The sequence below is a fragment of the Octodon degus genome, unplaced genomic scaffold (assembly GCF_000260255.1).
Source record: "Octodon degus isolate 3935 unplaced genomic scaffold, OctDeg1.0 scaffold00008, whole genome shotgun sequence".
Taxonomy (NCBI): Eukaryota; Metazoa; Chordata; class Mammalia; order Rodentia; family Octodontidae; genus Octodon; species Octodon degus.
In genome coordinates this window covers 1,100,276-1,125,090 of record NW_004524584.1, presented here as the reverse complement: position 1 = coordinate 1,125,090, position 24,815 = coordinate 1,100,276, and the positions used below count along the sequence as shown (strand labels likewise).

Sequence of the window (24,815 nt, the reverse complement as noted above, 5' to 3'; positions counted from 1 at the left end):
AAAAAAAAAAAAAAAAAAAAAAAAAAAAAAAAAAAAAAGAAATCAGCATTTATCAAATGCTTTTGAGTGGAAGTTGTTATTTTCTGAGCACCCCACACACATCATTTATCAGCAGGGTGGTAGCTGTCCTTTTCCTAAATCAGAGTCAGGTCAGTAGTAAGACAATCTGCATTTTGTGTCCATGTCCTCTGAGAGTTGTCCTTCCGGCCTGATCTCTCCCTCGGCTCCCTTCCTTGCCTTTACCTCCTTAGGCAGGGTCCTGCCTCTCTGTCCAGGCCCTCGGACTCCGGTCACCTCTCACGTCATGACCACCTTCTGAACCCCAACCTGCACCATGCACTGCTTCCCCATGGTAGCAGCTCCTCATCCCGCATCATCATCCCTGCCAATGGCACCAGGAAGTGAGTGCCCTGTACCTCACCGCCCTCACAGCATCTAAACCCCTCTGAATTTGGCTTTCTTCCTGTTCTGGGACCTATCCCCTTGTTCCTTACATTCCTGGCCTACAGCTTAGCACTCAGAAAATAAATACTTACTAAATACATGACACAAGTATCTTGAACCCATGGCCTTGACACACCTGGCCTGGAGCCACTTGCTTCCTTGCTTCCCCGGGAGCCCTTCTCTCCACTTGGAATGCCCCCAACCCCTCTGTGTATCGATGTGAACCATCACGGAGTCAGTTTCTGGGGAGTCAATGTAGATCTGCTCCTCCCACCTCTACCTGCTTCTCATTGCATCCAACACCAAATCCTGTCCATTCACTTCCTAGATCTCCCTGACCTCCCTCCCTCTTCACCCTGTATACACTACGAGAGCCAGGCCTTTCTTTGAATCTCAGGCTCAGGCCATGCTACAGCATGGCCTCTCACCTCTCACTACTCTGTCCTCAGGCTAGAGCCCAAGCAAGTGAGCAAGCACAGTGCATGAACTACTTCTGGCCAGGGCCCCTCAGCCCCACCTGATGGTCACCAGCTCCAGCTGTAGCCAAGGCCCTCTTCCTCAGCATGCCTGGATGGAAGAGCAGAAACTCATGGTTACAACAGAGAATCATTAAAAAATATCTAAGTGAACTCTGGCTTTAAATTAAGTTACTCAATCAAGTAGGTGATTTGAAACAGGTCCTGATTTTGTTTTGGGAGCAGGGATTGGAGCTTTCGCAAACCCCATACATGAGCAACAGTTCTCCCAGTTTCTTTTAGATAAAGAAGTTACCTAAAGAAACATGAGCAGCAGCACAAGGGCAGAATCCATCTGAGGTTTTCCATTTCCCTGCCTCTATCTCCACTGATCTTTCACAGCTCAGTACCTACAGCAAACGATCTGTAGGAAGGCAGAGAGGTTTGCTTCCACCTTGAATCTTTCAAAGCATTTAATTCAGTTCTCAAAGAATCACTTTTTCTTTTCATGACTGTATCAACAAACACAGTTGGCACCAAACACCCTGGAACCAAAGCCGACCTGTGGTGTGTGGTACACGTGTGGTAGGGTAGGAGTGTTGGGGCAGAAGGCGTGGCTCACAGCCTTCTGATCTCTGTGCCTGGCACAGGACTGGCATACCTAGCACATACCCTGGGCTTATGAAATGCTGGCTGAGCAGACAAACACAATTTCCTAGAGCCTACTCCTACCCCACCACAGAAATTTCTGCAGATCCAAGCTGCCTACACATCCCTCCATGCCTCCTTCAACTCATTTACTGCCAATGCCACACTGTCTAAATCAGACCCAGAGTGTGACAGCAGCCCAGCTTTGGATGGAAGGGGCTAGAGAAGATCTGTGCTTTCAACTCACCATTCCATAGCCCAACACTCTGCCAGTGAGCTCAGAGATCTGACTGGGGATGCACGGTGCACGATGCATGGTGCACGGTGCTCAGCACTTCACCCTGAGGGCTTGCAGCTGTTCTTGTCCCTCAGTCGCTAGGAGCTGGGAGAGCAAGCAGCAGGAGCCCCAAGTTGGGACTGCGCCCAAGGTGGGGGTGACTCTGGAGTATCCCTCCTCACCATGCAGTGGGCCAGAGCCATCCAGCAGCAATCGCACCTGGCTCCCTTTCTCTTTCTCTAGGGTAGGGCACAAGAGCACCTAAGTGAAGAACTAAGGAACTGGCAATTAATCTACAGATAAAGACCATAAAGCCCCACCCCAGCGACTGGCTGAAATCTAAATGCTGTGCTTCCGCTCACCTGGGTGCTTGGAACTGACCCAGACGGGCCTGCGAGGGAGAGCCAGCTGGATGCTGGGTTACAAAACAAGGGCACAAATGGGAAAAACTTGCTTTCTGGGCTTGCCACTCACTAATAAGACCGCTTTCCTGAGAGCATTTGTATGCCCTTTATTCCTTGTAGTAACACCAGGAAATTAAGATGAAGAACAGCAAACACAGCATTGTCTTGATTACACTACAGGGGCATAAAGAGCTTTAGGCAGGCGAGATCATAATATCTGGATCAATAGACAGGGCAGGCCTACCTCATGTCCCAGCCTTTGTGCCACTCCTGGCACAAAGATGAACACAGACATGGAGAGTCCACACATCTCAGCTGGCTGAAGAATGCATTACAGGATTTGTCTTATCAATGGTCCTATGTCATAATGGTGCTTTTTCAAAGATAAACTTTAGAATGATTTCAAAGCCCTTGGTTGCCATTAATAATCCCTTCATGCTGCAAACATCAAATAGCATGTATCTGGTGGCAGGCAGTGTGCCAGGAATCAGGCAGACAAAAAGGGTAAGCCACAGTCCTGCCTGAAGGCTCACCTTTCCATGCTGGTGGTAGGTAGGGGCAGGACATCCAGCTCACAGTCATGACCCAGGGTGTAAGAGCTGATGTGAATGGAGAGGAGTCTGGGTACACAGAGGGAGACCCTCAGCACAAGCAGACTGAGGGAAGGGGTGCAGGAAGCAATTACAGAAGTTTGGAATTTTGAGAGCTGGCTAGGAGTGAGGCAAGTACATAAGCTGCAAAGAGTATTTGCAAAAGTGTAAGAATGTGAGAGGCCAGCAGGTATGCTGGGGCTAGAAAGAGCTTTAGTGGAAAAGCTAAGATTCAGTAGGGTTCTAAGCCAGGTGGCCTGGGGCCTTGTGTGGCATGGGGCCTTGTATGGCATGCTAAAATGTACAGCTTCATCGTGATGCTAGTGGCTGAAGAGCCCCTGCATGGTTTTACACAGGAGGATGATCAGGCCACAGGTGACTACCTGAGGGTCCCCTGAACAGCTGAGCAGCCCCCAGGATGCCTTCTTTTATTCCCTGCTCCGAGGCAGCAGCAACTTAAAAGCTTCATTAGCAGGCAGGTCTCCAACCAACAGCTAAGCCTGCCTTCCCTTCCGTAATGCCCTCTTTGAGGCCACAGCTACTTTCAATTGCATTCTAATTTCAAGAAGTGATAAACATATGCTCATGTTTTCCATTTACAAGTTTTTGATTATCGGCCTGGCATTGTAGCTGCAAATTACCCATTTTCTATTATAATTATTTTTACTTCTCTAGATGAAGGAGAAGAAGCACTTTTAAATTACTAAAGTGCCTGAGCCACAGAGGGAGGGAAGGAGTAAGCAGCACCAAGTCTTTTTGCCCATGGCAATAAAATAGCAAGAGTCTGAAAAATGAAATGCAAGCTGCAGGCTGTGTCAGATTAGACCTTCCGGAGGTGCGCGTTTGCTCACCACAATCCATTTACCTAAAACCTGGCCCAGACTGCAGGATGCCAGGGAAGAGCTCAGCTGGTGGCAGAATCGCAGCTCCAAGAGCAACTCTTTAAAAACTGGGCCGCTTTAGGTGACAAGCAAGTCCCTCATATTCTTCGGTAATACCTCTTGCTGTTTCTGCCTCTAGGAGGAATTTTTAAAGATGGGAATGTCACTAATTCAGAAGGCTGCAAGCAACTGTCACATCTGCTCATATTATGATTGAAACCTAGCCATGGTAACTGACATTGTGGTCTTTCTAAGACAAGACCTGGGCAGGCCCCGTGGTGACCATGGATGGGGGTGGGAATTGAGGGCAAGCCTTGGTAGAAGACAGGAGGTAAGGAACTCAGGTCATCATCTGAAGGGAAAATGATTTTGTCTTGCAGAGTTGCAGGCCTAGTGCAGCTTAATGTCCCATTTAATTGGCATGTTGCATTGACTGACACAGAAGCTCGTGAATGTGAATGTGAACATGGCTTTGAAGGGCTGCTGGGTGCTTTGTTTCAGAAATGCAGCCTGGATGAGCTAATCAGAACTGGTACCAGGATGATCCGTTCATCAGGAAATTATGCCACTGCGCAACCGTCCAGGTTCTTCATACCTTCGCTGTGCCAACGTGCTTAGGCCTGAGGACAGAGGTGTGGAGGACACAGTCTTGGCTCTCATAAACTCATTTTAGAGGAAAAGTCAGACACGGGGGGGGGGGGAAAGCAGTTACTTAAATGTTGAAATGCAACAGTGACAAAAATGAGAAATCATATTATTGCAGCTGCAGAAATTCCAAATATTGTCTTCACATTTAAAAAATGTGAAAATCCTCATAGATGACAATAAATCATACACACAATGAATCATTAATAGCAATGATAACAATAGCTAAAGAGTGAGCACACTGTGAAGTAGGCACTCTATGAATGCATATTGTGGCAGAACCTATGCCTTCATCGACACTGTCCTGGGTGTTCTCTTTAATCTGAACAAACACTGTGCAGAGATTTGCAATCAGCTTGCTTCTGATGGAGCACTGAAACTGGAGGCTCATCCAGAGGCAGAAATACAGGGCCATGTAAGTTCCCGTGGATCACAGGGATGGGCTGTTTTGCTGTCAAGTGCCTCTGGGGATGCGGAAAACCAACAGGGCTCTGAAGGAGTGCCAAGCTCTTTGCTGTCTGAGATGGGCTTATACCCATTTTTGTAGGAGACAACAGAAGTAATCAGCATATTAACCATCCTTTAGACATCAATCAAAAATTCTCCCCTCCAGAGTACATGGTTTTTCTTACTATGCATCTTAAGAACCTTGTACAAGCAAGGAAGGTAAAAGCAGGCTGGCTTTCACTACAGCAGGGTTTGCAGGTGCCCTTCCTCCAATGGCCAGGCAAGGGCCTCACTTCAGGCTGCTGAGGAGTGCCAAGGGGACCTGCACTGTGGAGTGTGCCATGGCCGTGCTGAAGATACGAATCACAGACATGGCTACACAGGAGCATGGGCTTCTGGGGCTGCTATGGGAGTCTACCATGGGGGTGTGATGAAGGGTAGTTTCTGGGGGTCTCATGGGGAGAGGTACCCTGAGTATGGGGTGAGGGTGGGTGACAGAGGAGGGCTGTACTGCTACACTGCTGTGGCAATCACATCAGGCAAGGTGTATTGTGGGTGTGCACCATGAGGACATTGGTAGTGCAGCAGTGTGTTGTGGGCCTGACATGGGAGACACCCGGGGTGCAGTGTGCATGGGCTGTGCTGTGGGATATGCTGAGGGAAGATCCAGAAGCCAAGAATGGCTCCTCCTGAAAGGATGCCAGGGGTCCTCTCACGTGCACCCTGCCAGACCTCAGAAGGCGACTCTTGCCCATGGAAACTGCCTGGTCCCCGGAACAGTAAGTAGGCTCACACCTAGAACCACAGTCCTGAACATTCTGCAGGCTCGGGATAGCCAGTAAGAAATCAGGGGTCCTGTTTTGGGGTCCTGCTGGTTGGAGGATCTTAGGAAGCAACTCTCACTGTGGCAGAGAGCAGGATGTGCAGTTCCTATCTCACATCAGGGCTCACTGTCCAGGGAAAATGCCCAGAACCCAAAACAGATGAAGAAAGAAAATGTCTCCAGCATTCTCCCCTGCAGTAGGACCAATCATTGGGGAGCTCAGACTCACAGTGCAGCAGCCCTTCCTGAAGAACCCTCTGCCCTCCAGCTCTGCCTCACCCTGCCCGACCTCTGTCTACTTCTACTGTGAGGCCAACCCTGGCAAGACCCCTGGAGTGGAAAACACCAAAGAGCTCAGGCATGCAAGTGCAATGCTTGTTTGTTTTGAATGTAGATGTCAATTTTATCCCAACCTTTATTGTAAAAGATTTTCAAACATACAGCCAAAGTGAAAGAATTTCAAAGTGAACACTTAGATGTCTGCCACCTAAATCCCACAATTAATATTCTATTAAGCTTAATTGTCTACATACCTTTCTACTCCTTCATTAATCCAGTTTATCTTTTGATCCCTTTCACAGATCCAGTATAGCACATTTAGCTTTCACACACTCACTAACTACAGATCAATATCTGCTTAGTACAGTTTTCCTCCCTATGAATACACAGGAAAATGAAGCATTTGATGAATTTGACAAATGCACATTCCCATGGTGCTCCAACCCCTATCAATATATGGAACACTGCCTTTTCCCTAGAGACTTGTGTCTTTCTTCCTCAATTTCTTTTTCTCCTCCTTCAAACACATGACTAGTTGGGCCTTTTTTAGAACTTTTAACTATGAATAGAACCATATCCTGTAGTATTCTATATCTGCTTTCCCTTAGCATAGTGCTTTAGATATTCATCCGTGCTGCTCTGTGAATCAGCAATTTGTCTTTGTCGTTGCTGACTGGTATTCCATTATTTGGCTATACCAGTTTATTCTCCTACTTCAGGGTTCCTGGTAAAATTAAGATGATCACCGAATCAAGGACTGTAGTGCAGTTGCTCCTCCTTGCGTTCAAATCTTTGTTTTATGGGCAGAAGGACTGAGGGTCCCCTGGGCTAGTACAGCTTGCTTGGCCCATAGGAGTATGCAAAGTTACACAGTGTACTTCACACCACTGCCATAGAAAAAAGACAAAAGCACAAAGGCCCAGAGTACAGACTCCCAAAGGGTGAGGAGCTACGAGACAGTTCTATGGGAGAATGTAACCACGAGAACAGATAACACGTCTGAGTTACAGATGTGACCCATTGATAGCCAGTGGCACTACTTTTCCTACATGAAAGAGCCACCAGTATAGTATATAGTTTGCCTTCTCAATAAATCTATGAAAAAACACTTGATTTAACTAAAAGTATTAAACAAATAAATATCTAAGGAAATAAAGACCAGGAAAGGACTGGTGCAGATGTCTGAGATGCGGGCAGCGTGAAGACCATCAGTGTCAACTGTGCCTGCACGTTAGTATCACCCAGGGAGCTTTAACACTACCCGCCTTGCCCCACATCCCCAGCCTCTTGTGTAATTGGTCAAGGTACATCCGCACAGCAATAGGTCTTAAAAGCTCCCCAGGTGATTCTAATGTGCAATCTGGGATGAAAAACATGTTTTAGAGTGTAGTGGTTTTCAAGGGCCGGCAGCATCACTTAGCACTTGTTCCAATTTTAGTATATGTGCTGCCAAAGCGAGTGCAGCTTAGCACTTACTAACAAGGCCACGTTCCTCAGTCTCACTCTCAGACCTGACTCGATCAGAAATTGGGGCTGGGTTCCAGCTCTCTGGGGTTTAACACGTCCTCTAGGTGGTTCTGAGGCTTGGTGTTTGGTTCCACTACTTTATGTCTTTGTGGTAGGACAAGTCTTAGGAGCCAACTCCCAAGCCTGAGATCTCTACCTGATACCATCCAACCAAGGTCGACCAGCTGTCTGATCTGGCCCCAGGGAGAGCCCACACCTGCTTGGGACAGCTGCTTGTCAATTCCAAAGGGGCTAACTTTCTAGGGTCTGCTGTGTCTTAACTTCAATTAATCTACAATCCAGTTAATCAGCCTCCAGAAAATCGAGTGTTGACTATAATCTTATTTTCACCATGATTTTTGATTATCAGTGACCTTCTTCCACTCCATTACCCTTGCTAATTGAGAATTGACTAAGCAGTTAAAATGAATGTTTCCTGCACTAACAAAGCTATACCAGATTCATTTTAAAGTCCCTTACAGCTCAAAAAAATGTGACGCATTTATGGATACATTGATTTGATACAATTCATTTCCCCAAGTATTTATGAAATTACTACTAAGAGGTCACTGGTTATGTATTCATAGGTTCTTTTAGAAGAAAGAAACAGTGCTTTAGCTGAAGGATAGCACTGTATTCAGAGCCAAAATAGTACTTTGCAAAGCTCAGGCTCTTGGTTAGCTTGATGTCTCTTTTAAAAGATGCTTAATGTAAGACTTCAGATTTGGCAAAGTCTTTGGTAATACTGTTACCTTAGCGTTAGAGAAAATAAAGGAAGAACAACACTCTAAGTGCTGCTCCTCTTTGCTGGCTGGCTAGTGTGATAAGGAAAAATATAATGTAAGAGTGAGATTGGGGAATCTGATTATCTGTTTCAGTGCTGTCTGAAAAATGAACTTTCATGTAAAACCAGAGATTACAGATCCTCTCTCCTCTCAAAAAAAAAAAAAAAAAAAAAACCCTCCCACATGCTGAGGACTCTGAAATGACAAATGTAAGGCCTCGTAAGGAGTATGTACCATCAGAAGATATCTGACAAAACACCATAGTCCCTTTCTGTATATTAATGCAGCAAAGGGACATTGGCAGTACAGAGGGAAACTAGGCCTGCCTGTTTGTGGAAAGATAGTCACACACCATAAGGAAGCCCACGATGGTCAGGCAAAACAACAACAAAAAACCCAATTCTTTCCTATTTACTTGAATCAGGACAGGCTAGAAAATAGCTGTTTTAGCCACTTTCCTTGCTGCTGGGACGAAACACCAGATACTTGCAATTCAAATAGGAAATAGTTTATTTTGGCTCATTTCCAAGGCAGGATGGTAGAAGAACATGGAGGCCAGAGCTCATAGCATGGTGAACAGGAAGCAAAGAGCAGGGTGGAAGCAGGTTCTGCCCCCACGAACTGGCTTCTTCCGACCAAGCCCAGCTCCTAATATCAAGTCCACTAGCACCCCCACAATTCAATCATCTTCCAAACACGGGTGGCTTTGGGGCCCATTGTAGACCTAACCCATAACAACAGCCCACCAAAGTGCATGTGTGAAGAAGGCCCTTGTTCAGGGCTGGATCTGCCTTCCCCTTGGAGCCCGCCCCAACCAAGCTGCCCACCACCGCTGCTGCCAACCTGGCCCTGCCACAATTAAGGTGTCTCTTCCACTGCACTCAGGTGAGGGCTGGGGATGGAGCTCAGTGTGAAGGCCCGGGATTCAATCCTCAGTACTGGGACTTTTTGTTATGAAATATTACATGCAGAAAAAGTAGAGGAAGTAGTATAATGTACTATCACACAACCAGCCCCAAACTATTTGCGATGTTTCCATATCAGCTTGCCTTCCTCCCCCTGAAGTATTTAAGATCCATTATAAACACCATTGCATTCACTGTCCGCCATTAAGCTTCTGTCTATATAGCATCTATCTGCTCTTCACTAGGATCTTGCTGGCTTGATACAGCTATAACAGTTTACAGCTACAATAGTTTGATATGACTGGTGTAATAAATTACCCTAAATCTAGTGGTTTAAAACAACACATATTTATCATATGGTTTGCCAAGTCAAAAGTCCAAAAGGGATTACAATCAAGGTGATGGCAGGGCTGTATTCCTTCCTAGAGGCTCTAGGCAAAAGCTTGCTTCTTGCCTTGTACAAATTCTTTTTTACCCATTCCTTGGCTTAGACCCCTGCTACCTTCCAAGTCACCAGTGGCCAAGTCCAGGCTTTCGCACACCGACTCTCAGGCTGACTCTCTTGCCTTCCTCTTTCATATACAAAGGACCCTGGAATTAGAAGGGCCATCTGGATGATCCGGGATCTTCTCCCTATCTTAAAGTCAGCTGCTGAGCAACCTCAACTTCACCTGCAGCTCTAATTTCCTCACACTATGCAACTTAAGGCATTCAGAAGTTCAGATTGGGACATTTTGGGGAGGGTCATTATTCTGCCTACTGCAACGGGTAAGGAAACTGCACCTCAGAGAGGTAATGGAGCTTACTGAGACCCACAGCTATTGCATGGTACTAGCCTCCAAAGTCAGTGGAAGAGTTTCAAACTCAAGTCTTCTAATAAATTCTGGTGTGACCTTGGAATACTCACTTAACTCCTCTCACCTCAGCTTTCTCACCTATAAAACAAAAAAAGCGGCCAGTTCATAACTGGACATCTGGGTCTTCATACACAGATCAGCATGTCCAAGACCCCACTGGACCCTCACCTGGCCTCCCGCCCAGCACCCACACTCAAGCACTGCTCATGAAGCAGGGAGATGCAGACACACAGTCACAGTGCACACAGCCTCTTCCCAGCTGGAACAGCTGTGTCCCAGGGACCCTTGGAGATGTCCACTCAAAGCCCTTTCAGCCCTTCACTGCTTCCCTCCTCCTCTCTGTACCCAGCACACCACACAAATCTGAAGTGCTGTGTGTTTTCCTGCCAATCTCCAGCTTAGAGGGAAGTAAAGATTAAAGCTTCTCTCTATAATCAAAGGAAGAACAGAGAGAGAAGACTGGTCAGTAAACAAACAAGGATGCTGAGGCTTGCTTGCTGAGAATTCTCACACCAAGACTCTTTGGTTCTCTTTTTACTGTACTTAAATTTTTGTTTTTATTATGGAAAATTTCAAACATACACAAAAATAAAGAGAGCAGCACAATGCATGTTTTAACTCCAGGTCCATCATTACCAACAGAGAAATTCATCACAGCCTCAAATTTAAAACATGAGTCACCATCCTTGTGGGCAGCTCCACTGTGTCAGTCCTGCCTCCTTTTGTCCTGAAAACTGTTTGGCTGCCCCTACTTGTGATTCTGGATGGTCTGGCAACCAAGGATGGCTGGGAAAATTCAGCTTCCACTAGCGAAGCTGATCCATCCATAGGTGGACACAAAACTCCCTGTGGGGCAAATTACAGCTCGTCTCTCTGGACACTGGACCAAGAGCGGTTTTCTGAGCCCAGCAGCCATAAACTCCACACCAGCCTGGAGCTGACATCTCCCACAATTTAGAGAACAAAACCAACAGAGTGGTTGCTGGGGGACTGAGGCAAAAGGTATTTGCCAGCATCTCCGCAACACCACTTCCCCGCCAGGCGTTCCTCAGAGCTGAAAGCTGGAGCGGGTGAGATTTCTGTCTCATCTGAGCACCTGCACACAGTGGGGCCTGAGACCCAGAAGCTCTTCTAGAACAAAAGCTGCACTCTTGGTTAGCCTAATTCAGATGAGGCTTATATTTCTTACAATAGAAAATTGTGAACATTTGCCATTCCAGAAATCCTTCTTTAAAGCATGACTGCAAATCTTGCTTGTGGCTATTAGAGTTTGGTTATCTTACTTTAACAAAAACAATCTATATTTCTTAAAGAATACATTTCCTAACAGAAACAATAAAATCATATGATTTAAGAACACTTCCCCAGGAAGAGAACATTCCGTCTTGTTGGGTTTCTAATCAGGACAGCAATTCATCAATGATATTTTAGGATGTGTGATGACAACTGTCCACATTGTCCCCTACTGCACAGCCCTACTGGTGCTATTCTCAGTAGGACAAGCTGTCATAGAGTCAGCCAAGGCTAACCTGGGGGGATGCACCAACACTGGGCTTTGGGCTCCAGTCTGCCGGTCTGTGCCTGAAGATCAGCCAGTTTCAAGGGCAAACTAAGGAAGGAATCATACCCAATATGGTAACTTCCACTAAGATGCCACCAGAAACAGAATACAGGCCATCCAGGCCACCCTGCTACGTGTACTTTGCCACCTCTGCTTCTCCTCCTCCCTCCTTATCCAGACCTCCTCTTATAGTATGGACACTGATCCCTGTGCTAAGCAGGGTAGAAATGAGCTACTATGGCTTTGTGGTTGTGGATTTGACCTTGGGGAACCCATATCTGGTGAGAAGAGGCCTGGGAAAAACCCCGCTGGAAGGAAATGCAGGGTGTATGTGAAGAGATGCCCACGTGGGGCTAGGCCTTTGAGAGAGGCTTCCTAATGTGTCTTTTCCCATGAACAGAGCATGTACAAGTCGCTCATTGTAGTGCTGTCCATAACAGCAATGTGCTGGAAGCAGCTCAGTGCCCACCCATGGAAAACTGATAAGCCAAGCCACAGCCGTACCACAGAATGTTATGCAAGGAGGTAGGCAGAAGGCCAGAGAGAAAGAGACTGGAGAAAGCGGGGAGAGAAGGTGAAGGTGAAGAAAAGAGAAGAATAAAGGGTAGGGTAAGAAAGACCCTTTATGTATTTATAAAGAAACCACTCCTAGAAACATTGTTAAAAATCAAAAGCTGAAGAGAATACTGTTTTGTATAAAAGGAATTAAGTACAAAAATGTATGTTAATGCTCAAAGAATATACCAAAACCCCAGTGATTGAGGCAGTAGCAGTAGAAAATGGGATGACAGTGAATATTTTCATTGTATATGTTTATATTAGATTTCATATGCTATAAATATATCAGTTATTCCAAAAAAAAGTAAAACAACAACAACAACAAACCAGAAACCTTTGGTGGCATTTCAGATAGTTCTCAAAACCTCCGTAACCCTGTCTCCCACCACATGCTCTTACACTGTGACAATGACAAGCCTCCTATGAGCAGCATCTATGTACATCCTCTTGAAGATGGCTGGGTCAGTAACTGTGAAAGCAGTGATGCTGTGAGTTCTGCTATGATAGTCAGGAGGGCAGGTCCAAGGATGCAAGCCAGCTTCCACCTGGTCAGTTTGGATACGTCTTCATAGAGCCTAGCCACCATCACGGGAAGAGATCTAGGCCACAGGAAAAGGCATCTCAGCCAACATCTCAGCTGAGGTCACCCAGCCACTGTCAACCCCCAGCCACTAAGTTATGAAGCCTTTAAGGTGGCTCTGGCTGCAGCCACCGTCTAACTGCCACTGCACAAGAGACCAAGAGTAGGTAAGAACTGCTTTGTCAAGTCCAGACAATTCCCAGAAATATGAGCGATAATAATAAAAAGATTAAAAGATCAATAAAATATTATTCAAAGATTAATATACATATTTTGTTTTAAGCTTCTAAGCTTTAAGGACTAGTTGTTCGTTTTTACCTCTGCTTTCCATTTGACTTGCTAAGATGTCAGCTTTCTGAAGAGATTATAACAATTACTCATGATTCCATGAAGGTAGCAGAAACAGCCTGATAGGGAAAGTGTTTAGTCGGCCTTGAGAATGCGGGAACAGTTTAGAACAAATGTGACGCGCTCACTCTGGATGTCTCCAAAAGCCACAAGAGGGAGCATGCAACAGGCTACCAGATAAGGAGGGGAGAGGCTGGAGATAAGGATGCACAAAGTAAGTATACAAAGGAAACAGTTAAAAGCGGTGAAAAAATCGTCTGGGTGGGATGACAGACAAGAGAAGGCCAAGAGAATGAGGTCTCCATTTTCCCCTGAAAGTACAAGCAGAGGAAAGGGACCAGGGAAAGGAATCAACAGGAGAAAGGGAAGAGAGAAGGGTCTATCCAAAGACATTCAGAAGATGGGCCTGGTCAGGGGATCCCATGCTGCACAGAAAATGAGCAGAGAATGCTTGCAAGGCTTGGCTATGTGGAGGTCAGCGGGGACCACAGTGAGCCGTCATCCTGGAGTGGATGGATTTCCATGAACACGAATGACTTCAATCAAACTTTAAGAGAGACAGCGAACATCACATGATATTCAGTTATTTGTTTACTTATACGAGCAAGAGGAGAAGAAATGAAGAAACAAAAAAAAAATCAGGATTCATGTGACAGAAAAATGGAAGGGAGACAAATATTGACAAATTGGAGTGTGTAAAGGGAATCAATCTGTTTAAAAGGAAGGAATTACTGAGATGAGAACAGGGGCGGGAGAAGAGATATATCTGTGTAAGTAAGCAGGGTGGCTTGGGTACTTGTGTGGCCCACTTCTCCTGGTCTGTGGAAAGGAGCAATTAATGCTTAACTCTTTTCTGTCTTTCATTATCCTTTCCTCTTTCTTCTTAATTTCTTAGAACTGTTTTCCCTTTTTCTTTTTCCAATTTTACATGCATATGTTTGGTAATCTAAACAACTAAGTAGAAGACAACACTGTGCAATATAACACACACTGTCAAATTCATATTATTTTTAGTGAAATTTCTAATTTTTATTACTATTTTGTCTTCTCTTTTTAAAAAAGTTTTTTTTTTTTAAATTTAGCACAGGGTGTACAGGGTATACAGGGTCTCACTGCGTAGATCGGACTTGTAGTGATTCTCCTGTTTACAGCCTCCCAAGTGCTGGCATTACAGGGGCACACCCCCACGCCCAGTCTCAATATTAGTCTCAATTGCCCTCTCAGTGTGCTCTGGTGGCAGGGCCGGCAAGGCAGGCCTGGGGATCGAACTCGGGCCCCTGAGTCTAAGGAGACGCATTAATCCACTGAGCTATTTGGTTGGCCCTTCTTTTAAAAAAGTGGACAAACTGAGTAACTACCATCTGCATGACACAGGGGTCGCTGAGAAGGCACCATGTGGTCAAACCAGTTGCCTCTTCAATTCCTCTTTGTTTTCCTGCTAGTGAAATTGTGAAAGCTTCCTTTCTTACCCTTCTCAGCTATGGTAGGGAGCAGTTACAAAGCTGCTGGCACAGGGTGAGTCCATGGGCCTCAAAGCCCTTCCAACACTGTGGGGGCAAAGCAGGGCACGCTGCTGGGAAGCAGCACACAGGCTCTGCCATCATTTGGTGGAGTCTGCCGCCAGCATAGGGCAGGGGAACAGGGCGTGAAATAGGGGATTTGTCATTCTAGTCTTTGTGGAATGCTTCCCAGACCACAATTTGAAGGTAAATGGCTTCATTTCTCCAAAACATCAGGATCCCAAAGTCTCTCTATACAAATTCTAAAATGTCCATCACTCACAGGATAGGAACTATAGCCAGTAAACCCTGTTGAGCTTGCTGCATGAGCATTTTAAAATTGTCTCTTGGAGCAAGCCTTCCATTTGTGGTGGTAAGTATTCAAAGAAACTTAATAAATATATGGAGACTGTTTCTAGAATCTGCATTATGTCCCAAATTGCTGCCATTCCCTCTTTATGCTTGGGGTTGGGGGGGGGAACCCTTGCAACTATAGGTGAACGAAGTTGAAATGTCAGCACAACCATAGCCCGTGTCTCAATTGAGAAGCTACTTTGATGTAGAGCTTATTAAATCTTTAATTGGCGATGGAGTGTTTTGGAATAAAGGCAATGACTGCAAAACATTTATCACAGTGACTAAAGTGATAACTACTGAAATTCTCTGCCATCCTCTGGCATTAGTGTCCACATAGTAAATTCACTATTAATATTAAAATATAGCACAAACATAAACCATAGGTTGATACATATGATGTTGAATGCTTTTTCCAGATGAATTTTTCTTTTAAAATCATCTCAATATACTAGAGGAATAACAGGCATAATCAAGCCAAGACAGAGGACTGACATTGTCACCATACAGATAAATCATATTATACACTCAGGTTCTCCTTTCAAGTGTTGGATCTGAAAGTGCACAGCTGCAGAACACTAGTATTTGTAGCTCTTTCACCTACTTCTTGCTGGTGTTTGCTGAGATCCTCTCCTAGTTTAACTACTTAGATTCCTCTAAATCAAACACTGGAAGTCAATGGTAATGTGTTTAAGTTTTCTTTTTCATATTTTTTTTGGGGGGGGGGTTGTACTACATAACAGTCTTCAGTTTGGTGGAACCAGGTTTGTGATGAAGCATGCATTTATGAACTTGGTTGTCTACAGTTTAGCACCCTGGCAATGTCCACAATGTTTAGGGAATAATGTTACAGGATACACTGCCAGGGGTGTGCCCTGTGTCCCAGGCTTTGCCACCATAGGGCACACCAGCTGGCAGCATCTACATCTCTCTGCTCTGAGGCTTTCCCTGGCTACTGGAACCTGCCAGAGGACCTAAGAACTAATTTCCTGTAAAGAATGATAGTCAATCGATGGCTACACAGGGAGAACGTATATATACCCAGACCCTAGCCCCCAAGAGGACAATTCTGGGAAGGTGTTTCAAACACCGTGGTGACAAGCTTCACAGCACACTTCGTTGGCTCTTTCACCTACTTCTTGTTGGTGTTTGCTGAGATCCTCTCCTAGTTTAACTACTTAGATTCCCATCTTTGTCTAAAGATGTGTCAAGACTTTCCAATCTTTGGCCACATGAATGAGGTTGATTTAGGACACACTGTTGGCCAGGCCCTTGGCTTTGGCCAGCATTAGGCAGTAAAGGATATGAGGGCAAAGGAAGAACTGACAGAAAGAAGGCAGTGTCCCGCCCCTGAGGTACCAGAGTACCAAAGCCTGCAGAACAGGAAAAGAGAAGGTTGCAGGGTGGCCTGGCTGAAGGCAATTGCTGACTTGGGGTGAGTGTGTGTGTGTGTGTGTGTGTGTGTGTGTGTGTGTGTGTTTATGTGAGATGGTGTGTGCTGGTGGTACAAAGTGCCGAAACTTCATCAATAGGCAACCCAAAGGTTGCAACCTCTTCCCTTTCTCCCACACCACCAGGAGCAGGCAGGCCAGTATGCTTCTTTAATTTTAAAGCCCTGATAATCAGTCTATTGGACCTGGGTAAGCAGCCAGGGGACCCAGAATATGACCTTGGACCACAGAGATGGAGGCAAGGAGCCAAGCCTGCTTTAGAAATTGTTGATTGAAAGATTTAATTCAGGATAAGGCCACAAATGTGGTGCCCTGGAAACAACAAACAACAGAATGATCATTATTTAACTTGGCTCATGTTAAGATTTCTGAAAAAATTATAGGAATAATAAAGCAATACAGAAAATGTGAAATAGTGAAAAATAAATGTATCCATATTTTTTTGCTGTTCATATGCAGCCCTTATTCCTTTGGAGGGCTCTCCTGCAGACAGTTTTCCTGAGTACATTTTTAATGTAATGGCATCCTACCCACTGTGCATATAAAGGTTTCCTGTGTTACAAACCTTCACGTTTTTAAGCACTACATAATATGTCATCAATCTCGTGTTCTTGTCATTTCACTATCATCTTATAATGTGCATTCGGGTCACATCTGAGTTTCCACCATTATAAGTGATGCAGCAGAGAGTAACTTTGTACAGTGGCTCTCTCCCCTTCCCAGGCTGTTTTTCTAAAATTGATTCCCAGAAGCCAAGAGGTAGTAGAATTTCAGTGGCATGTGAAAAAGACAACCCTTCTACTTTTCCACCTATGGTGGGCAAAAGATACTGGCATCCTTTCTCTCCCAAAGAAATGTAAGAATGGTCACCAATGGCATCATAAATGTTTCACAGAAGAAGGCCAGCTGGGAAATTAAAAACAAAAAGCAGACTTTGATACTAAGGATAGGGTCTGTGCACTAAACACCTATTTCTGACTGTTCAAGTGGACATTTGAAAGATTATAACAATTTCCAGTTGGATTCCTACATGAGAACTCATGTGGCAGCATCCTCGCTTTATGGTTACCTTCCCAGAGAAACTTCCAGTCTTCCAAAGTCTTCTCTCCCCAGCATGGTGTGAGTCGCACACTGACACTGACTCTCACTCTCCCCCATCTTCCGCTCACTGAGCCCAAATTCAGGTTAGTGTGCACATGTGTCTTTATCATTCCCCATCCCCCACTGCAAGCAAACTACCTGCCTATGTGTGGAGCTGCTGGTGGCTGTGGCGAAATCAGCCTGAGGGAATCCTGCAAGGCTCCACATTCTGCTCTCCTCAGAACAACATGACACAAGGGAAGGATCAAAGTCAAGGCACTAAGCCGTGCTGGCCTGCCTCTTCTGCAAGGCAGTTCCACCTCCTGCTTGGGCTTGGTCCTGCTCTGACACTTCTTCATTTTTATAGAGGAAGAAAAGGAGGGGAACTGACGGAGGTTAAGACAAGAAGATTGGCTCTAAGTTCAAACCATCTTAGGAGCTCTAAAAGAATTCCAGGTTGAGTGATGGTCACATTTACTCCCCAGAAACTTTTTCATAAACATCCACCACTTAACATGCAATTTCAAGAAACACAAATACTGTCCCTGTGTGTCAGCTTTTATGGAAGGGAGATTTCCAGAGCTGCTTCTGTGCTACATGCCTAACACCACACCTACGATCCTATTAATGTTATACTGATGACAGCCTTCCCCACTGGCCTACCCGTGAAGGTTGCATCTGCCCCTCCAGAAGAATGTATAGGCCTCCTCTGACTCTGTACAGCAATGCCAGTCTCCTTCCTTCCGTTGCTCCTAGAAAGATGGATGCTGGTGTCTCCTACGCTCTACATCTGAGACTGGAGGGGACTGAAGATGTATTTTGTTGATAGCTCTAGGCAAATGAATAAAGTAACAGGAATAACAGCCAGGGATGCTGAAAGATGTTTCTATGGGTTGTTTGCATCATATACCATTGCTTTTCTGGTATATATTTTCTGGTACTGAATAGGCCTCTCGGCAGGCATAACGTCCTCTAGGGGAATGCCGGTTCCTCATGAGGAATCATGCTGTGCTGGCTAGGTTCTGCCTGTGAGGCTCACCTGCCATAGCCCGCCCTTCTGGACAACAGCAATTGGCTTTGTCCTTCTCTCCTCTCCCCTGGCAGGCTGTGAGCCATTACATGACTTAGGCCATGCTGGATCTTCAGCCTCGTGCTCAGGGGTATCAAAGAGGTACAGGTAGACTCTGTTACTTGGAAGGAAGAGGGGTTGAACACTTCACCCCACCAGATTCACTTTTAGGCAAGTGGGATGGATGCCTATCTGCTGCTGCCACCAGTATGAAAAAGGATGACACTGAGGGGTGGAGCACCTAGTGTCACAGAATCCGAAGAGACTGGAGAAGTAGAACCATTTTCCTATTTGGAAGCTGAAGCACAATCATTTTCACAGTACACATTCTCAACAAGATTACCCTGGTGGCATAAAACAATGTTTGCTAGAATTTATGAAAAAACACCATACAAAACCTTTAAAGGTATAAAGATAAATAAATATAAGACTCCAATCAACATTTATGGGTCCACTGTATCTATAGTGCTGCTGACTCTACCTGCCTCACTTTTACATACTCTCATGTTACAAAGGCTCCTTGGTGGTGACAATTAACTCAGTTTGTGATTAGTTGCTGTATGATTAGGAGCTTAATTCTGTCTTCATTAAGCCTGTCTCATAAAGTGTGTGGGCTTTAGGAGGATCAGGACTGTGGCACTTGGATTCCCACTTGAATGCCCAGAATACTTCCCAAAGTATCTGCAGCAGGAAGGAGGATGAGAGGATGCAACGCCCAGCAGTTTTGGGTGCCAGGACTCTTGCTGCCCAGCAGTGGAAGTGCTTGTGGTCATCAGGGCAGGTGTCCAGGGCTTCTGGAGAAGGGGAAGCAGCAGAGGTGCCCCTGGCATGAGGGAAGTCCAGGTGGGGAGGGAGAGGACTCAGGAAGGTGTTCACATAACAGGCAGCGGATGGGCAGCTACCCTGGATAGCAGCTTTAGGGCGGCTGTGCCACAGGCCGACAGTAAGCATACTGATACGTGAATGGCCTTTACTGGGTAAGAAGGCAGCACTCCTAGGTACAGAGGTACAGGGACAGCACTCCTTGGTGGATGGAAAGGCAGCTCCGACTTGCAGAAGACATTGCCACTTTTCATGAAAAGCACTTTCACTCAAAACTCCACTGTCTTAGAAAACTTTAGATTTCCTCAGGGATGACGTCCCAGGTTCACACTAGCAACAGAATACCTTGCTATTCCTAATCCCTAAGCAGGCACACAGGTCTTGTGTATGAGAGACAAAGAAGGTTTCAGGACTCCACCTGGGCTCGTTAAACTCCATTACCCAGAACCTCATGGCTAAGAGGGAGGGGGCAGGGGGCAAGAGCTGCTGTCCTGATGCCTGCCCATCCCAAAGGAACCTGTCCATCTTTACTAGGGAAGGATGAGAAATGAGGGGGGAAAAATGACACTGGTCAGGACAAGCCACTTTATTTAAGAGCTTCAAAAGCCAAAAGTGGTTTAACATAGATGCATATGGAAGAGATATCTAGCTGCTAAAACCCTCAACTTGAAAGGCACCTAAATTATAATTTTGAAGGTATGTTTCCTCTTAAGATTTCACATAGTCAATATTTCAAGTTGACTACACTTCACACCAGCTGTCTGATCGCTATCTGCAGATCTCCTCAGAGGAGGAGACTGCATTCAGTTCAATGCCACATCTACGCCTGTGGTCTTTGGTATCTGCCAGACAGTGGTGAGGACTGGGAAGATTAATAAATATCATAAAAATCTCAGCAGCTCTTATTCACTGAGTGCTTTCCAGACTACATGCTGAGTGCTGAGTCACTGCTTCAGGTTCTTACCTTGGTGAGTGAGCCAAACAGCCTTATTCAATAGCTACAATGAGACCCATTTTACAGATGCAAACTTGGTTTAGAAAGCTTCTATGACGTGTGGGAGGTCACACAGGCAATTTACCTGGCTACTGCCATGCTGCAACATATGTAAGAATGCTTGCTCTCAGCAAATGCTTAAAAGCATTAGTTATCTCTGTCTTCATACTCCCTTTTTTAAAAAAATGACATATACACTATGGAAAGTTTATATTTGGTTTATTTTTATTTACTGAATCTATCGTTCATGTATTTTATGCACAGAACTGCTGGGTACGAGGGTTATAAAATTGAGCTTCACACCTCCTTTCTCACTGAAAGGTCTCAGTACCTGGTGTAACCACATATGTACCTACATACAGGCAGACCCTGTAAAAGCTCTGTATCCTGCCATAAGTTAAAGGTAACAGCTTGAAAGAGACACTTTTAGGCTTCTTTCAGCCTTAGTCCCTGCTTCCTCCAACATCGGCTATTTTCGGCCCAGAGTCTCCAAAGATACTCGGACTCCTAGGCCTTTTAACAGCGAGGCTGCCCAGAAGCCTGTTATCACGCAGAACAGCTTTCTCATCTGGAGGCTGAGGCTTTCTAGTACAACCACATGGACAGATAATCCAACTCTTGCACTAATCACCCTGCGCAGTTCTTCGTATTCCACTACCTTTGCCCAGCCCCCATCACCTTGTTTCATCAACATTTGCCTGAAATAAGAAATAGGCGGCAGCAGCAGCAGCACTAGTAACTCCCCACATGCCAGGCACCGTTGTACCTATTTTAGGTACCTGTAAAAATCCCCATAGTAGCCTCTAAGGTAGCCATCATACATATTTCTGTATTCCTTTATTCAGAGGAAGCAGAGGAAACATCTGTTCAGGGCCAGTTACACGCCAAGCATCAGCTAAGCTTGCACAGTTCTTACAACCCAGAAGCTGGGTGACCAGGTCTGTGACCACCAAGCTTCCCTTCTCTTTGTGGCTGGCCACTGCCACTTTTTTTTCTTTCTTTCTTTTGTACAGGGAATTGAACTTACAACCATGTGCTTGTCAGGCAGGCGCTGTGCTGCTGAGCTATATCCCTGGCGCCCACTGCCATGGTTTGAGATGAGAAACTGGCTGCACCAGGGCTCCCTCTCCCTGATCCCTCCAATACTTTCTGTTAACATCTGTCCAGAGGTTTCTGACCACCCCAACAAAAGGATGGCACCAGACCCCTTCTTCAATTGTGCTCCACACTCCGGCCCTCCCAGGGAATGTCACAGAGCAAAGGTGGAGTCTTGGCCAACACTATGAACAGAGCCATAGGTGACATCAGGACCCTGATTCCTTTCTCTCTCTCTCTCTCTCTCTCTCTTTATTGGTACCAGGGATTGAACTCAGGACCTTGCACTTGCAAGGCAGGCTCTTATGCCAATGTGCTATCTTTCTGGCCCAGCATCAGGATCCTTAAGCCCATAAAATATACCAGTGCCTGACAGGTGTTTCCCACAGCCCAAAATGCTCTCCCAAATCCAGGGCTCTTGGGGTTTAAGAGACCTCAGCCAGAGAAGAGCAGCCTCTGGAGAGCCTTCTGACCAGTTTGAATGATCCCAGGAGTGGAAAGCCACCGTGAAGGCCGGCCAGCTCCTTGCTCTGGTTGCATCAGGCAGCACCTGGTGCTTTATTACACCTGGGCCACTACGCGGCTCCAGGTGCTGACAGAGGGCGGCATCTGAGTTCTCTCTGAATCCTAGGAGCAAGGGAAAGTGGTTGCCAGTTCACTGTTTCCTGGATGAATGACTAAGCCAGTTCTCACCTCAGAAAACAGACTGTGAGACTCTCACTTGACCAGGGCAAAGGGCTAAGGAGAGGGAAAGGGAGCGCTCAGAGGTAGCACTGCTAGGTCAGTCCCAAGAACGCGGGGATCCTGGCACTGCTTCTTTCCGTTGCTTCCTTAACTACTGTCCTCATGGGCAGGTACAGTCCCACCTTCTAGGAAAAGAAGTCAAGCGTAGGACACCAGCTCTCTCAGCAGGCCCTACTGATCCTCCTTCCTCAAAGGACATTTGCTGAAGTTATTTTTAAGTACTGAGTGAAGGCTACTGGAGGCAGGATCCGAACCCAAGTCTACTGTCTGAGCGGGAGTCAGTGGGAGTCACCGGGGTCAGGGGAGTTAGGACAACACTCGCCCCAGCGACAGGGGGCGAGGCCAGTGGAGATGAGGCGGGCTGTTCTCCAGCAGCGCCGACGCCACCTGTCTCGCCCGGAAAACTAGAGCCGGGTCTCCCCGAAGGCGCGAGTCACGTGGGCCCAGGCGTCCAGCCCAGATCGAGGTCGTCGCAGGCGCCCACGCAGGCAGGAAGGGGCAGGTGAGGTCTCCTGGCCGCGCTTACCTGAGCCTCACGGGGCTCCGCAGCAGCAGCAGCACCGGGCGAATCTCGGGCGGGGCGCTGTAGGGCCAATCAGGCGTGTCGCCCACGCTCAAAGATCAGAGACCATGACGGTTGTCTGGACAGACGCCGTGGCTTCCGGGTCGGGCCGGACGGCTGCCGCGCCGCCCCCGCCCCCCTGCGCTGGGGGCGGGGCCTAAGGCAAACTTGACCTCGCGCTTCCCGGGCTCCCCGCCGGGGCGGAGTCGGAGGGAAACCTCTCTGCGCCCCGCCCCTCTCCGTGATTGGCCCTAAGACGGCCCGCCCCGCCCCGAAGCTAAGCCCCGCCCACTAGGCCTCCCCTCCCTCTCTAGCGAGCCCCTAGGCAGGACCTTTTTTGTTGTGTGCTCATTTGCTTTTTATTTTTCTGTGTTTTGCATGCCGGTTTTTTTTTTTTTTACATTACCTTTTTTTCTTAAAGATTTAATTAAAAATCAAGGTAATGCAAGAATCCTTTTTTACAAAACAAAATTATCACATAATCGAAGCAACAGGCCCCGCTCCCTTGGTCCCACCCTCAGGCCTTTTGTCAGTTCTTTCGTCTAATTCTTCTGGTGGTCACCTCGTGTCGCTAAAAAATAAGCTTACATAGCGATTTCTTGATTTATCTATTGACTTTCTGCCATGTTAGATGAGGATTTACTCCCTTACTGCGCCCCTGTTTCCCTCTGGCAAATTTACACCTCTGCTCTCTGGTAGCCCAAGACCTCAAACCAGAGGAGCCTGAAGGTTTTCTGGGGACGGATGGTTTTACAACTGTGGAAGCTGAGAGAAGGGGAGACTGTACTAGAAAAAGAATAGAGAATTAAGGCTCAGAGGGTAACATTTATTTAGAAGGACAAAAGAAATCCTAGGGCTTTTGAGATTCCAGTCCTTATCCCCTGAGATCTTCATAGGTCATTTAGGCCCCCAATTTGCTGCTCTAAAGCAATCATAACTCCCAGCATTCACCTGTGCCTGGCCATGAAGAGACAGGCCCCCAGGGGCAAGATTCACCAGTTCTTGCCTATTGGATTTCCTGATGAAGTGAATTTGAGTGTGTTAAAAAAAAAAAAAAAAAAAGACATCGAGGATGATGTCAATGTTTTGTGATTGCTGTACATTTAATTTCTGGCTGATTCCCATCACAGTGATAAGTCCTCACCTGAATATAGAGACTGCTCGGTGAAGTTGGTTCTGGGCTTTATCATTTAGATCCTCACAGTGCTCCCCTGAGGTTGGATGGGCAGGCACAGTGTCCCTAAACTTAGGGTACCCCATACACTTGTTCTTGTATAGCACAGGGGGACACAGCTGGTACCTAATATTTCTCCAAGTGAAGGTTACTCTCCCATTCAGACTGAAGACAGGAGTCCATTCCCTCTGTCTCCTTCCTCTCCTGCCTAGGGTGTAAAATGTGTTTCCATAAGATGACCTTGGATATGTCACTTTGTTTTCCCTATAACTGGAGGTAACAGTTTTCCCCCATACTGAATTTGAAGAAATATTAAGAAGCTTAATATCTGAATGCAAAAAAAAGTAATTATCTTTGGATAGTCTTTTATTGTTAAGTCAGTCTGTGTCTCAGTGTAGTGGATGATTTGTGAGAAAGTGTAGGGATTTCTAAGGATCTGTGTGTGGCATATTGCACCACAGGTTGCTTAGAAACTTTGGGTTACAATCAAAGGCCAAGCATTTTGATTCAGGACCATGTAAGAGAAGCTTTCTTCCCAGGATAGTAAGGACTGTGCATCTGTCTAGTCTTAGTAAAGATTTAGGATCTCTTTCTGGCTTTCTGGACAAGAATCAGTGTCTACTTACAGTGGGAGCAAAGGACCTCCCATGAGTGCGAAGCTTTCTAATCTACATGGGAGATAGGCAGTGGCTGAGAAACCCAGTTCTCAATTTTAGAAGGAGAAGCATCTAGGTGCGGATCATATCCTTTCATCACAGTGGCTAATGGGTGACAGGTATAATGGAGCCATCACTTTTGGACCTTTACCTTATTGTTAATTTTATCTCTTGGCTGAAAGAAGATGGCTAGATGATGTTACCTCAGGAAAGGAGAGGATTTTACATAGAAGATTTGCCCTCAAAGCAGATCTCAAGTAGTACCTAGAGTGTTTGGCAGGCACAGGGAACACCTATAGAGAAATGAAGATGTCAGGTAACT

General features: G+C 46.1%; 1 protein-coding gene across 1 annotated transcript in view; it reads right to left on the bottom strand.

Annotated features, from left to right (window-relative positions):
- Nmnat3 (nicotinamide nucleotide adenylyltransferase 3) overlaps positions 1-22,806 on the bottom strand; it is a 121,966-nt gene extending 99,160 nt beyond the window's left edge. The window contains exon 1 of the mRNA XM_023706858.1: positions 22,628-22,806. The gene's annotated coding sequence lies outside the window, so the exon portion shown is untranslated. The remainder of the gene's footprint in view (positions 1-22,627) is intronic.
- Between the last annotated feature and the right edge of the window lie 2,009 nt (positions 22,807-24,815).